The 15,198-nt window shown below is 43.1% G+C and overlaps 1 protein-coding gene across 2 annotated transcripts in view; it reads left to right on the top strand.

Moving 5' to 3' along the window:
- Positions 1–426: 426 nt before the first annotated feature.
- The window catches only part of EPN2 (epsin 2), a 40,940-nt gene continuing 26,168 nt past the window's right edge, over positions 427–15,198 (top strand). The window contains exon 1 of one of the 2 annotated variants that reach the window (XM_088657424.1): positions 427–612. The gene's annotated coding sequence lies outside the window, so the exon portion shown is untranslated. The remainder of the gene's footprint in view (positions 613–15,198) is intronic. The other variant, XM_035130998.3, reaches the window with a different exon arrangement.

The raw sequence follows: 15,198 nt of genomic DNA, 5'->3' as shown, positions 1-15,198 counted from the left end.
ATTTATACCCAGCCACCGACTTCCCCGCCTCAAAAAAAACAGAAGAGCGAGCCAAAGAAAAGAGGGCGTGATCTTATTTATTTACTTGTGTCCATACACACACAGACACAAAACACTCGCCCCCCATATAGAGGGGCTTTACTTTTCTTTTTTCAGGGGGGGGGGCTCCCATTTCCTACGACCTCCCACCCCAAAGAAAACAGAGGCCGGTGGATAAATCCTCTCACATTTATCACTTGTGAGGAGGGGGGAAACAACCATGGGCGAGAACGCGCGCGCGCGCGCTCACACAATCAGGAGAAGACACCCCCCCCGCCCGCCCCCACTTGTTTCTCTCTGTGGCGGGACGGCGCGCTTGCTCGCCCGCGCGGGAGCGCGCGTTGCCAGTCTCGCTCTCCCCGTCCCTCTCCGTGCCTCCCTCCCTCCGCCATGTTGGATGGCGCGTGTGGGCGGCGGGTGTCAAACCCAGTCCGAGAGGCGGCGGCGGCGGCGGCGACCACGACGCTCCTCCTCCTGCTCCTGCTCCTCCTGCTGCTGTTGCTGCTCCTGGCGGCGCTCCAGTCCGGAGGAGCCACTTGGGCCCTGCGAGAGAAGCGGCAGCAGCAGCAGCAGGTGGGGGGGGTTGTTGTTGCTTGTTAAAATTTATTTATGGAGGGGAGGTGGGCCGGACCTGGGCCTCAGGTGGCCGCGGTGGGAAGGGGCGGCCGAACCTCCCTCAGCCCCCGCCGCAGGCTGGAAGGGGAGGTGGGGAAAGAGCAAGCGTGGCTGCTGGGTGGGGGGCGTGTGCGTCCCCGAAGCGGGTTTGGGGCAGACGGAGGAGGGAGAATTTGGGGGGGGCGGGCGGGGTGAAGGGGGTCGGCCAGGGCTCGGGGTTGCTTGGGGCGGGGTCTGCAAAGCGGGTATCTGGGGGGGGGGGGCAAGCGCCTCTGAGACGTGAAATGCATCTTTGCACCCCACCCCCAATTGGCGCCGCTTCCTCTGCCTCTTCCCATGTGGCATTTTTAGCTCTGGTTTGGCAATATAGATGGATGGATGGGCTTGCTGCTGGGTTAAGTTGGGCATTGTAAATATTACCTGGGGTGCCCCCCCCTTTTAGTGTGTGTGTGTCTATGGCATTTTAAATCTTCCCAGTTTTGCTTCGTTTCTGCTTCTTTTAACCTGTTTTGCTTTGTTTCTGTGTGCTAAACTGAACTGACTGGTAAGTATTTGTTACATTTGATGTATTAACATAGGCGTCTTAAAATATTTATGCATTGACTCGTAGGTTATGGAGATGTACATATGCATTAAGTATCTGTTACATCTATGTAATACATCATATATATTCACCGACTGGTATCTACAATGCCTTATCAATTGCACGCATGCATACCCTACTCCTTAGGGGTGAGTTCAGTAAGTGATCCATTATGAAGCTCTGCTCCCCAAGGGGTCAACATTTCAATGTGAAGATTTGGTTTTTTGTTTGTTTTTACAGCGCTGCTGTTTTTAGTACTAACTTACCTGATACATAGGCTGGTTTTGTAAATATATTTCTGTTTATACTGGCTATTGTGAGACTCCTCAGATGCAGAAGAGGTGGGGCATGCGATAAGAAGTTGGGGTTTCCTGAAACAGGGTGCACCATAAGCATGGGAGGGAAGAGGTAGATTTATGGGTGTAGAGTAGAGGGACGTGTTTGGGGATTAAAGTGAATGGATATCTCGAAGGTGGTAGTTCGGGGATAGTGAAGTGTGGGTGCATAAAGGGAGGGAGGAAGATAGTGGGGAGGTGGGTTGGGTCGTGTGGCTTTGGCTCTTGCCAAGGCTGCTGTGTCTGTGTGTATCCAGAAGGCACATGCTAAGCTTATTTGTGTTGGCTTATGTTGCTGTGAGATGGGTGGGACGAGAAGAGACACTGGAAGACGTTGAGGGGTGTGGGTTCTTGGGGCTATGCTTTGGGGAGTCTTTATAGTACAGTACAGTGGAACCTCGGTTTATGAACACCTCGGTTTATGAATTTTCGGTTTATGAACGCCGCGGACCCATCTGGAACGGATTAATTCATTTTCCATTACTTTCAATGGGAAAGTTTGCTTCAGTTTATGAACGCTTCAGTTTATGAACAGACTTCCGGAACCAATTACACCCATGCTTCAGTTTATGAACGCTTCAGTTTAAGTACTCCGCAGACCCGTCTGGAACGGATTAATCCACTTTCCATTACTTTCAATGGGAAAGTTTGCTTCAGTTTATGAACGCTTACTCCGCGGACCGTCTGGAACGGATTAATTCACTTTCCATTACTTTCAATGGGAAAGTTTGCTTCAGTTTATGAACGCTTCAGTTTATGAACAGACTTCCGGAACCAATTGTGTTCATAAACCGAGGTACCACTGTACATACATGGGTTGCAATGGGAGCATGGACAAGCAGGGTGTGTATGGGGGTGTTTTATGGGCTTGGGCAAGGTTTGGAAGGCATTTGTTTTTCCGTGCGTTTGTGCACGAGTGTGTCAAGGTGGCGTGTAGTGCTGCCTTGAAATTAACACCCTGCATTCCAAGTAGCCTTTGTTGTCTCCATTAGGCTGGCAGCAACAGTTACTTCATATTGTGGCAGCAAAGTCTAGCCACTGATTTCCCCCCCACCCCCTGAGCAGCAAATCTAAGCTTATCCTTGCAATACCACTACAGTACAGCTAATGGCAGGGAAATATCTGTTTTCCATTTCTGCCTAGCTTAGATTTGATTGAAATTTCTCAGAAAGGGGGCTGATGAGCTGCACAATGTGTATCTATCTAACTGAATACATTTTAAATCCCCTGACACCCTAAACTTATAGATTTGCAGCTGACTTTTTCTTCATTTTTTTAAAAAAAGTCTGATTAGTTATTGGATCTGGAGAACATAATGTAAAAATATGCATTAAAATTGTAGTTGCATAGGGAGTTGCCCCTTTGAACGTGATACATAGCTTTGCTAACACAAAATAATCGTGCTGCTCTACTATAACTGTACAAAAACATCTTTACTGTTCTGATCTGAAAAAAAGTTACTGGTCATGATGAAAATCTAATTTCTCTGCTAATACTGGTAATTTGTGCTCTTGATTATATTCTGAATTATTTTGTTATTCCTAGTACAATAACCGAGAAACTTAAGTTGTGTTCTGTGTTGGTTTTTCTTTAATGCCAATCAGAGAAATAAATATAAATATGTGTGGTGAATTTTCGTCTTTTAAAATGCCTCCCCCTTACCTCCACTTCCAAATTAGGTAAGAGTGCCTAACATGACTGCAGGTTACTCAGCACTATAGCCTACATATTTCACTCAGGTTTACTTCTGTGAAAGAATGGGCTTGTAGTTGACTGTAGTTCTAAGAATGCTTAAAAGGTAAAGGTAAAGGGACCCCTGACCATTAGGTGCAGTCGTGACCGACTCTGGGGTTGCGCGCTCATCTCGCATCATTGGCCGAGGGAGCCAGCATATAGCTTCCAGGTCATGTGGCCAGCATGACGAAGCCGCTTCTGGCAAACCGGAGCAGCACATGGAAACGCCGTTTACCTTCCCGCTGTAGCGGTTCCTATTTATCTACTTGCATTTTGACGTGCTGGAGTAAATTCCATTTAAAAATGAGACTGAATTCTGAGTATCTTATTTGTAGGACCAAACTACAGAAAAGCACATGTTCCTACAATAGCCTCACATATGTTTCCTCTTACATGCTGAGTTGAACACTGTAATACAGTGGTACCTCTACTTACGAATTTAATGCGTTCCGAACGCACATTCGTAAGTCGAAAAAAATTGTAAGTCAAATCCCATAGGAATGCATTGGGAGAAAAAATTCGTAAGTCGAAGCAACCCTATCTAAAAATTCGTAAGTAGAAAAAATCCTATCTAAACCGCATCCAAGGTGGCGGACGGAGCTCCGTTCGTAAGTAGAAACATTCGTAAGTAGAGTTATTCGTAAGTAGAGGTACCATTGTAATTGAAATACACCTGTGTAGCCTTAACTTACATATCCGATTGGTAATTTTTACAGGTAATGGAAATTTCTATTGTACTACGTTGTGTGGTATGTGAAACAGCCACTTAGGGTTTCACAGCCATTTTAGGGTATTTTTTTTTTTGGCAGTACATGAGAACTACAGAATAATTGAAATACCGTAGTTAATTTTTTTCCATTTACCATCTCTGTGTTGTTAGAGATGGTAAATGGAAAAAAACTAACTATTTCAATTATTCTGTAGTTCTCGTGTACTGCCAAAAAAAATCTGACAAATGCCTGCACAGAAGTAAGACCCATTGAGTTAAATGGGGCTTCCTCCCACTGTGTTTGGGATTGCAGCCTAAAAGGAATTTCTAATTGGAATGGAAGTATTCTTTGGTAATGTTATTTACTGACATTCTCAGATTACCTTAATTCCTTCTGATCTTAGCAGATGTCTTGTGTGTAATTTTCATGCAGAGCAGTGCTGGCTGACGTATGTCGTGGATCAAACTAAACCAGCCAAACTAGACAGATGAATTTTCAAGTACTGACTTGTAGATATGAATATTTTGGGGTGTTTGCAGCTTTTAGGAATACTGTAATATGTATTGTGCTTGGTATAAATAAACCGGATAGCTTTCTGTAACCACTTGACAAGCTTAGCAGAGTAGAGTTGATTCCCTGGATGCCTTTGTGCCTTGAAGTTGACGGCATTTTTCCTGCATGATCTCAGGGAACCCTTAAAAATAGTTGCTCTACGCCATTGCTAAATGGCATACACCACTTATGGGGATGAAGCCTCAAGGAACTTGTGTAGTGGCCATATTAATTTATTGTTTGTTTACATCGAAAAAAATAGATGTTAGAAAACTTCTAAGCAGTGAATCTTACAGCTTTGTAAAAGATTGCCACAAATGCAAACAGTTCTGAAGTTGGAGATCAGTTCTAGTCATTAGATTGGGCCAGAAAACGGGCAGCCTGTGGGCCAGATCCAGTTTATGTACAGTGGAACCTCGGTTTGCGACCGCCTCCGTTTACGACGAATTCGGAGAGCGACCGCCGTGGACCCGGAAGTATTTACATCTGGGTTCCACATGCACGGATGCTCAGAAGCAATCTGCGCAGCACGCGTGTGCGCAGAAGCGCTCTATTGGCAATTCGCGCATGCGCCGAAGCATGCCTTCGGCGAGCAACAAACTCAGGGAGCGACCGGCTCCTCGGAACGGATTGTCGTCATAAACCAAGGTACCACTGTAACCTTTTGGACCACCTTGTCAATCTTTCCTTGTCCCCCTTACCACCTCAGCAGTGGTCCATTTTCTACAGCCTCTGCTTTGGGAGACACCTAAGGGGGTTACAGTCGTACCTTGGAAGTCGAACAGAATCCATTCTGGAAGTCCGTTCGACTTCCAAAACGTTTGGAAACCAAGGCGCAGCCAATCAGAACCCACGTTGGACTTTCGGGTTCCAAAGAAAGTTCACAAACTGGAACACTCATTTCCGGGTTTGCGGCATTCGGGAGCAAAAACGTTTGACTCACAAGGCATTCGACTTGTAGTGCTCAAATCTGGGCTTCCCACATAATGATAGCATGATATTTATTTTGCTTGGTGTATGTTGGCCTGCTTTCTGGCTGTTGTAGTGCAGCCTGGAGGTGAATCCATTCCTATTTGCAACAGTGGATTTTAAAAATCTTGTTATGCATAAGTCATAGGATATATATACATATTTCTAACTGGTGAATTCAGAAATCAGCATGCACTAACATTGACTATTCTATCTCTGTAGGATTTGGGTTGAGGCAATTTTGCTGCTGTAACCAAATTGTCTGTTAGGCTACCCATTCCCTCTTGTGAATCGTGATGCTTTCAAACTGTCTTCGAGGGAACTTTGAAGCTTAACAAACATTCCTGTGTATGTATGGTCAGTATGACAATCTTACTTAAGGCAGCTTGACCGCCACCAAGTCTTCCCTTGCAAAGTGTTGTGTTGTGTGCTGCAAGGTTCATGAAAGGTGATGTTGAAACCCAGCAGGTCTTTTAAGTGCTCCCAGGATATGCAACACAACTGGTTCCCTAGCAGACCAGTTCATTTGGAAAGGTATTCCCTGAAGGGCGAAAATGCTGTAGCTTGCCACTTTATACATGAGTTGTTGTGGGGATTAAATGAGAATGGGGAGAACCATATGCACCACCTCAGGTTCTTTGGAGAAGAAAAGGTGGGGTGTAAATGCAATAAAATAAATAAATAATACAAGTCAGTGTAGGGAGCAGTGGCTAGAGCGTTGGGTTTGGAAAATGGGATGCAATCTGGCCTTCGACAGGTCATTTCTAGTATAACCTTCCTACCTGTGCTGTGTATTTAGACGAAGGGTGGGATGCAAATGTTAAATATAATAAAAAGGCAGAAATGACCAGTTCGCTTCCTCAGTTTCTACCTTTGCATCAGACCAAGATGGATTGGGTAGGGCTGTGCCTGTCCCATCAGTCTGGCTCCAGTAATACATTATGCCTAGACGTTCACAGGGCTTACACGTGGTTAAAGCTGGAGCCAGCTGACATTCGTTGGCTACAGTATAAGTGCATCTCCTTATTTACCACAAGCTATCTCTGAAGAAACTGACGAGTGAAAACTCATGTTGGCTTTTAGGAAGCAAGGAAGCTGTGCCATTCAGGACAAGACAGAACACAGTTTTCCTTCCTTGACTATGGTTTGTGGCAGCTGTTCCTCCTGCATGCTAATCAGTCTGTGGTTGAAAATAATGGCGGTGGATGGAGTAGCTGTGGAAAGCAGCAGAACGGTGTGTTGTTTTTCTCTCTTCCAGTCCTAACTAGGCTTGTTCTTAAGTAAACCCCACTGAAATATATGGGCCATGGAAAGAATGTGTGTTTAGGATATCAGCCCTTGGAGCAGCCTTCATGAGTTTTGATCCCATTGTCCCATAGTTTCTATAGCTTATGTGGCTCCTCGATGGCAGTCTCCCATGATTTTTAGAGCAACCTTGGTTGGTAGTAGATCACATTTCTAATACTGGACATAACCAGGAATAATAGGCATCAACTTCTAATGGTTTTTTTACCATTTACATGATGGCTCAGTCATGTTTAATTCCTTTAGAACAGAATTTCAGAAGCCTGGTTCTTTGAATTTCTGCTGTGTAACTCCAGCACCCAATTATTTTTGCTGATGGAAATATTGATAGTCCAAAGCTTCTTGGAGCAATTCCTGTTTCTTTTATAGGGAAAAGTATACTTACATTTTGGAATGCCTTTATTTTGCAATGTTGCCCATGTTTATTTGGTGTGTTATTCCTTCAGCGGTGTTGAAGGCTAATTTTTCTTCTTAAATTAGGTTGAAAAATTGCTTTTTGTGAATTGTCAAGATTCATGAACTGAAATAATCAGCTCTCCAAAGCCATAATTAAATAATGTGAACTGTTTTCATGGGTAAACAAGAAATCCTAAGGTGGCTGGCTTTTTCAACTTTCTGCTCTTTTAACTATGCCTGATGCTTCTGATGCGAGTAGGCAGGGTATTGAAATTGAACAAGTATCCTGCTGACTTAAGTACTTCAATTAACATGACTCTCTTTCAATATGCAGCTTATTTTTAAGAGCTTTGCAGAAACTTGTGTAAACCTGTGAAACAAAACAGGTCGTTCTTGCCGTCCTATACGTTGTTGTTGTCCCCTGCCTCTACTTATTGGGAGACTTTGAATAAACCAGCGAATCTTACACATTGCCAATTCTTTTGACCCTTAAAGAGGACTTGTTTGCAGGTATTTGAGTTTCAAAATGTTCTGTTCTTCATAACAACTTGGAAGCATGAACACGACATCTGCTCTGAAATGTTTTCTGTTACAAAATGCAAACTGTGGCATTGTACGTCTGTCAGTGAACATATTGCTTTTGATTTTTGAATGAGCTTTGAAACATCTTGATGAGAATCAGGATTTTTGTTAACAGAATAAAGTGCATCTAAATTTGTGCCTTCTAGCTTTGGAGCACCCCTTACCAATAACATCAAACAAAGGGTCATTATTAGCGGATATGTTTGGCTGGTATATTTGCAGTTGGCCAAGTGTCAAGCATACTTTCGTTGGTACCATATAATTCCTCAATTCTTTAACAAAGGCATGAATTCTTCATCACCTACGGCCTGTGTACAATAGCTGTATCTGCTAACCTGCTGAATATTGGTAGCTGCAGTTTCCTGCATTGCAATGGGTAAAAGTTAAGTGCAAATTGTAAATTTACAAGCCATTACTTGGCAACACTGAGGTAGCATTGTATTTGGGGTAGACAGTGAAAGAACTTCACCTGTGTTTGGGACTCACCATTCTTTCCAGTCTTTTGCTGAGATGTAATGTTTCCTTGCCTTCCTGCCGTCCATCATTTCTGCCATAAGGTCTTGATGTGCATCTAGCATTGTCTCTTTCTTGGAGTGTCTGGTCTTAATTGAATTAATAGTGTTAAGTTGGAAGTGTTGAAGGTGACTCTCAACACGGGCAATTCTGTTTTAGGCACTTAGCCTTAAACAGATGGCAAAGAGCCTCTTTGTTAAGTGCAGTTGTCAGGGAGGTTAGAGCAGTTGAAAATGATGAATTGCAAAAATCTTTCACTTTGCGAAGGCTGCTCCCCTTCTGAGCAGGATTGAAAGTACACTAAAGATATTTTTTTGTGTGCAAGAGACTTAAAGTAGCTCTTCTCAACATCAAGCCCAAAGGCCTTGTTCATGAAAATACCTAACCCAGCCTTCTCCAACCTGGTGCTCTCCAGATGTGTTGGACTACTGCTTCCTCCAGGCAGCATAGGGATGCTGGGAGTTGTAGTCCCTGCACAAATTGGAGTTCTTCGTAGGTAAGAGAAACAAAATGCGGAAAATTCCAAGAGCTCAGTTTATTAAGGAACTTATCCTTAACATAAAGAAAATCGTTTAAAGGCTGAATAGCTAATCATCTTTTTGGCCCGAGCTCTTGGGAGTTGTAGTCCAGCAACATCTGGAGGGCACCAGATTCAGGAACAGTCTTCCCTGTTGCAGAAAAGTTATCATGACTCTATGATAAGGAGTATGATTGCCCCCTTTTGCAAGTTATGGTGCTCTTAACTTTGAATGCTGTCACACTCCCTCCAGTCAGTGCAGGTAGCACTGCCCCTACCTTGCCTAACCCCAATGTGGCCTCATGCTTGTAAAATCTTAGGTTAATTTGTATCCAGAGCGAGGAGGATATTTGCAAAGCTGTTTGTGATAAAGGAGCATGTCTTGAGAAGAAGGGAATGTACACTTTCTCCTGGAGCCAATTTACAGAAAGTAGCATTTGGCGAAGGAGCAGACAGCAGAGGCTTTGTGGAAACATTATTCCCCTCCAGTATAAGAGCAAGTGAACACCCACTTGTGTAAAATGTCAGTGAACAGTAAATAGATGGAGGAGAGTATAAATAGGGTGGATGTTGGGCAGGATGGGATCAGAAAGCAACAACAAAGCCAATCTGGCACCAATAAAATGCTGGTATATTGTGATGAAATTTAGCGATTTTTTGGTCATATATGGTCAGCTTGTAGAATTGGGGGGGGGGAATGATGGGTCTAACTGCTATGACATAGTTCTAGTTACAGGTAGATAGCCGTGTTGGTCTGAGTCGAAACAAAATAAAAAAAATTCCTTCAGTAGCACCTTAAAGACCAACTAAGTTTTTATTTTGGTATGAGCTTTCGTGTTATCTGACGAAGTGTGCATGCACACGAAAGCTCATACCAAAATAAAAACTTAGTTGGTCTTTAAGGTGCTACTGAAGGAATTTTTTTATTTTTCTATGACATACTCAGGCTTGCACCTGACTGCCTTTCCAGGGCTCTGCTGCTGCCCACTCTGCAGGTCAGTAAACTAGGAAGTAAAATTTATCTGAGGCACTTGATTTTCTCTGTCTCTGTGCTGTGCTATTCCTCCTAATTTGACTTCGTCTTGTTGTGGCAAAGACAATTGCTGCTGGAAGATGGTTGTACTAAGTGGCTTTCACCCCAAAATACAGCCTGGAAATCATGAAATCCTAACAGGGCTCCAGATGTTATATATTGCTGCTGTTGAATTTATGATTTTTTTTCCCCCAGTAGAGGGGGAAAAAACATGGCTACGCTTTACTGGATAGACAATAGTTTAGTACCCAGTGAGTGTCCCTCTAGTTTATTTTAAATATTAATATTTTTTAATCCACCTAATTCATATTTTTAAATCTTTAAAGTGGGGCTTGAAATGACTTACAAGATGTGCAGCTGAATGCTGAAGAGAGCTGAAGCCTGAAGCAAGTAAGACTAAAGTTATCTTAAAGGTAAAGGTAAAGGGACCCCTGACCATTAGGTCCAGTCGTGACCGACTCTGGGGTTGCGCGCTCATCTCGCATTATTGGCCGAGGGAGCCGGCGTATAGCTTCCAGGTCATGTGGCCAGCATGACAAAGCCGCTTCTGGCAAACCAGAGCAGCACATGGAGTTATCTTAGTTGCGTTCAAAAACATCTACTGACATTCAGACATTCAGAATGTTAGCTTTTCTTCTTTCTTTCTTTTTCTTTTTTAAAAAACAGCTTCTAGATATTTAACAATAGTATCTGATTTTATAATCTGCTTCTGCAGGTTTTTTTTTATTAAAAAATACCTAGCAGAAATGGAACTGAGTGTAATTCAAATTAAAAGCTTTTGACAACTCTCATGAAGTACCAAAACATACAAACTTGTTTGGGTGCTGAATCTGTTAAACCTGTTAGGAAGTGTTTTGCAGTGGTCTGTCCCTGCTAGCACTCATTTCCATAAATAAATGTTTGTTAACTATGTGCATATTGAAATGGACCTGATATGTAGATAACTCTGGAAAGCAGGGCAAAGGTTTTGGTTTTCTCCAGATGTTGAATAATTTGGAAATAAAAGGGTGTGTGTGTGTGTGGCTGGTTTTACACTTAGTTCTGTCCCTTGCCAAAGACTGCAGTTTTCATTCTTTAACGATTTGTAGAAGTTTAACACCCTTGGGACCTGCTGGGTTATCTGTTTTTTGTTTAGAATGGTGTGTTGATCTTCTGGTGCTGGTAATTCAGAGAGTAATCCCAAGTTATTGGAGTAGCTCTCCCCGGAGTTTAGACACACATGAATGCAAAAGTGCTGTAGATTTCTGGTGACAGCAGCATAATGTTCTAAAGGCTGGCTGGCTGGCGTGTGTGAATATTGTACAACTGCAGATTGTATACCCCACTTTGGTTGTTACTTTTGCCAGAGATGTTTATAAATACTACTTGTTCTTTGTAATTCCCACTGCTTTGAAATTTGTCAAGAGGCAACACATACATACAAAAACATCTAAACGTTATTTTTGGATATCTTTGATGTATTCTGACCCCCAGCCAAGAAAGAAAGAAGAAAAATATGTCAAGTTTTTATTTGTTAAGAACTCAAATAACTCTCCAGCTGGTCAAGCTGTGTCTGACTGGTCAAGTTCTGTTTCAAAATGAACACAGTCCAGTCTATGTGAGTATCACATCCTTGGGTGATGATATGCTTTGACTATGTTGGTTCTAGAGCTTATGTGAACTGCCAGTCTAAAATTGAACTGGTGTTCTGCTGTATTTCCTGATGCAAAGAGTACAAGTCTTTCACCATAGAGCTACCAGGAGCTAGAGTGTGGCCTCTTTGCATCTGCAGAGAAACCTGGAGAATGTCAGCCTTCAATTAAATGTCAGATGATCAGGGCAGGTGTGTCCCTAGTCTTCTCTCCCTCTATGCTTTCAACAGCAAGTTGATTATATGGTGATGTAACAGAATTTCTCCACTATTTTACTAACTCTACAGTTTCTTCCTGTCTTTGCTCAGAATGACTAATAATATGTGGTTTTTGTTTGCGGTGTTTTTCTTTTTTTATCCAGAAGACTTCATTGACACAGCATCTTGCTGCGTCAGGTTTCCTGTTACCCTTCCTGTCCCTGCCCTGTTAATACTTCTGATGGCTGAATGAGGAACCTTTTGGGGGGTGCCTTACTTTGGGGGCGCTGTGGTCTAAACCACTGAGCCTCTTGGGCTTGCCGATCAGAAGGTCGGCGGTTTGAATCCCCGCGATGGGGTGAGCTCCCATTGCTTGGTCCCAGCTCCTGTCAACCTAGCAGTTTGAAAGCACACCAAAAAGTGCAAGTAGATAAATAGGTACGGGTACCACTCTGGCGGGAAGGTAAATGGTGTTTCCGTGTGCTGCTCTGGTGTCTGTGTTCTGTTGCACCAGAAGCAGCTTAGTCATGCTTGCCACATGACCTGGAAAAACTGTCTGCGGACAGACGCCGGCTCCCTCGGCCTGTAAAGCGAGATGAGCGCCACAACCCCAGAGTCGTCTGTGACTGGACTTAACTGTCAGGGTTCCTTTACCTTTTACTTAAAGGAAGGACAAAAGCCTCAAATCTTGTAATACTCATGTTCATAATCTGCAGTTCATAGGTCCCAGGGCAGGGACCTGTGAACCTTGTTGAAGCTTGATGGATATATATCTGTTTGGCACCTCTGTGGGGAACCACTTGGGAATTCTATGTGCACCACATTAAATTCCATGTAATAGTGCTGTGAGATAACATGACAAATAATATAACAACACTTCTTAAGTGTCCAGAGCACATTGCATACACTTTCTTGAGCGTTATTACCATGTAAGTTGGCCAGTTGTATTTCCTCCTGTAGATTTCATTGTGACAAAAGAAAACATACACTTATTTTACAAAAGCGACCCAGATAAGATTATGGGGTTAAATTTTCAGCAATCTGATACCGTAAGAGATCTTTGGTATAATTCTTCAGTCTACTGCCCACCAGATGTGACCAGATTAAAATCCCACCATTCCTGCCCGTTGACAACATTAGCAATGGCTGATAGGAGTTGGAATCCAACTACATTTGGAGGGCATCAGGTTGGGGAAGGTTGGCATAGCCCATACTTCACCCACAAACTCTTATTCGAGAGTTAAATTCCAATATTTGGGATCTTTCTTTTTTTAACCTGGTACTGGGAAATGTATTTTAACTCCCCCTCCCCTAATACTTTAGACCATGAATACACTTTCATCTTGGAGAAATGAGCCCCTTAGACAATTAACCTTCTTTGCCTCTTGCCACCTGCCTACTTTTCTCAGTAACCAGGCATACTGTTTGAATGGTGAAAGAGGAAATGGAAAACTTCCATAAGTTTAGTGTTTGAAGGCTGCCGTCATCCTTTCACAGACTGGGAGTTTGAAGAACACCAGTGTGTAGACTTCAGAAGAGTAGTTCTGGTTCCTACCCCCTTCCTGAACGAAAGCTTGCTTCCCAAACCCTAGTTTGACCCCATCTCTGAATAACTTTGTGTTTAAATAGCCTGTGTGAGAGTGAGACAGCGTGTGTGGGGCTGTTCCAGCACTCCATGCTGTTCTATTCACATGAATTGCTGCATTTTCTCTTCTGCACAATGGCGCAGGAGACCTAATATGTGTTCTGCATGTGGGCTTTTATGCATTGTGCCCAGCTTCACACACTCCTCTGCAGCATCATACAGTACAGTTCTGTTTTCTCCCCTGTTTAGTTTTGGAAACAAGTCTTTGAAATATTTTTAAAGCATGTGTTCTTAGGCAGCGCAATTGGTACCCAAAGCAATTTGTTCATTCACTTACATACTTATCATTGAGGATCTAATTAAATGTTGCACATGGATGTATGTGATAAAAAGAGAAACAGCCTAGTTCTTTGCTGCAGGGCTTCATGAGAAAGGGGCAATTTTGAGCAGAGGCGTGGTGGATGGAGGAAGTGCTCAACCCCTTTTCTCTTGCTGTTTCCCTGGTAGAAATCACCCACTCCCTATGCCACCATGAGGCAAAGGAGCAGGCTTTTATTATATGCTTTGGTGTAGCAAGGTTGTAAGCCCAATTCTCACCATGTTTGTTCAGAATTAAGTGCCAAGTGCCTTTGGCAAGTGAACTTATTAAGCAGATCTGTTTCTCTCAGTGCCCCCATCCCCTGACAGTTTGCAGGAATCACTTGATGAGGCAGAAGGGGTCAACTTGATTCACAGAAGAGCTCTGGGCATCAGATCATTTGCATCACTTCATGTGATGCTAGATGCCTGTGACTGTTCATAAGCATATTTTGTGCTGCAGGTCGCTAAATCCGGTTACAGAGTTCATAGGTTAGTAGGCTACGCACCTGACCATAATACATTCACATCACTTTCCCACAAGCACTCAAGAAATGGGGAAAACACCTGCAGTCACTTAATTATAAGCTTGAATGCTATCTTGCTGTGTGTGTGTGTGTGTGTGTGTGTAAAAGCTTCTGCAACCGTGGAAGGTCATTTCAACTCTGCACCCCCTTTTGTATACCTCTTTGTGGACCAAATTGGACTGGTTTAGTTATAAGGCAAGCTTGTAATGGGATTCTCCCCCCCCCCCAACTTGAACTGGTATATGGGATGGTGATGAAACTCGCCTTACTACCATGAGAGCCACTGTTTTTAAGATCTTTCTTGAACTGGTATTGCCATCTATGATATTTAGATTGATAAAAAGACTAAGTTGTGTAATGTTGTACTGTGGCTCTATATATACTCTCTGTGTGTAATAATTAATTACAATACAATACAATATTTAATACAATACAATATTTTCCTGAGCAGACTCACTTCTGGAACTGGGCTTGTGGTGGTGGAGAATGACTCTGTATTGCCAATTTTAAAACGTAAACAACTTCTTGTAGATAGAGTGCCTAGTACATTTGAATAGGAAGCTGTTTGAGGCAGGAACCTTAATTTATAGTTGGGAGCGTATGGATTAATTGTGTTATAAATAACACTAAAGGTCTTTTGGGGGATGCTGTATTGCACTTTGCCTGAATTGTCTAGAGCAGGAGTTGCTAACCTGTGGCTCAGCAGATGTTGATGGACTCCCATCATTTTGGCCAGCTTCATCTGACGTTTTAAACTTTTTGTACCCCAGACATTTTAGGGAATGGTAGTATATCTGAAAACCACAGTAGTAAAGGGATCATAGTGTAGTTCAGTGCAGTTTTGGCGGTAGGATTTGACTGCAAATTTCTCTAGCTTCCTTAGTTTTCAGCAACCCCTCCTGCCATGCAAGTCACAACCCAGGATGTGGACGGCGATGCAACTAAGCTGCTGTGCCACTGATGAAGCCATGGAAAGGCAAAATTGTTGAGGCCTGTCTGACAAAACCAGTGACAACAT

Source organism: Zootoca vivipara, chromosome 13, assembly GCF_965207765.1.
Source record: "Zootoca vivipara chromosome 13, rZooViv2.hap1.1, whole genome shotgun sequence".
NCBI classification, from domain to species: Eukaryota; Metazoa; Chordata; class Lepidosauria; order Squamata; family Lacertidae; genus Zootoca; species Zootoca vivipara.
This window is presented reverse-complemented; position numbering and strand designations above follow the sequence as displayed.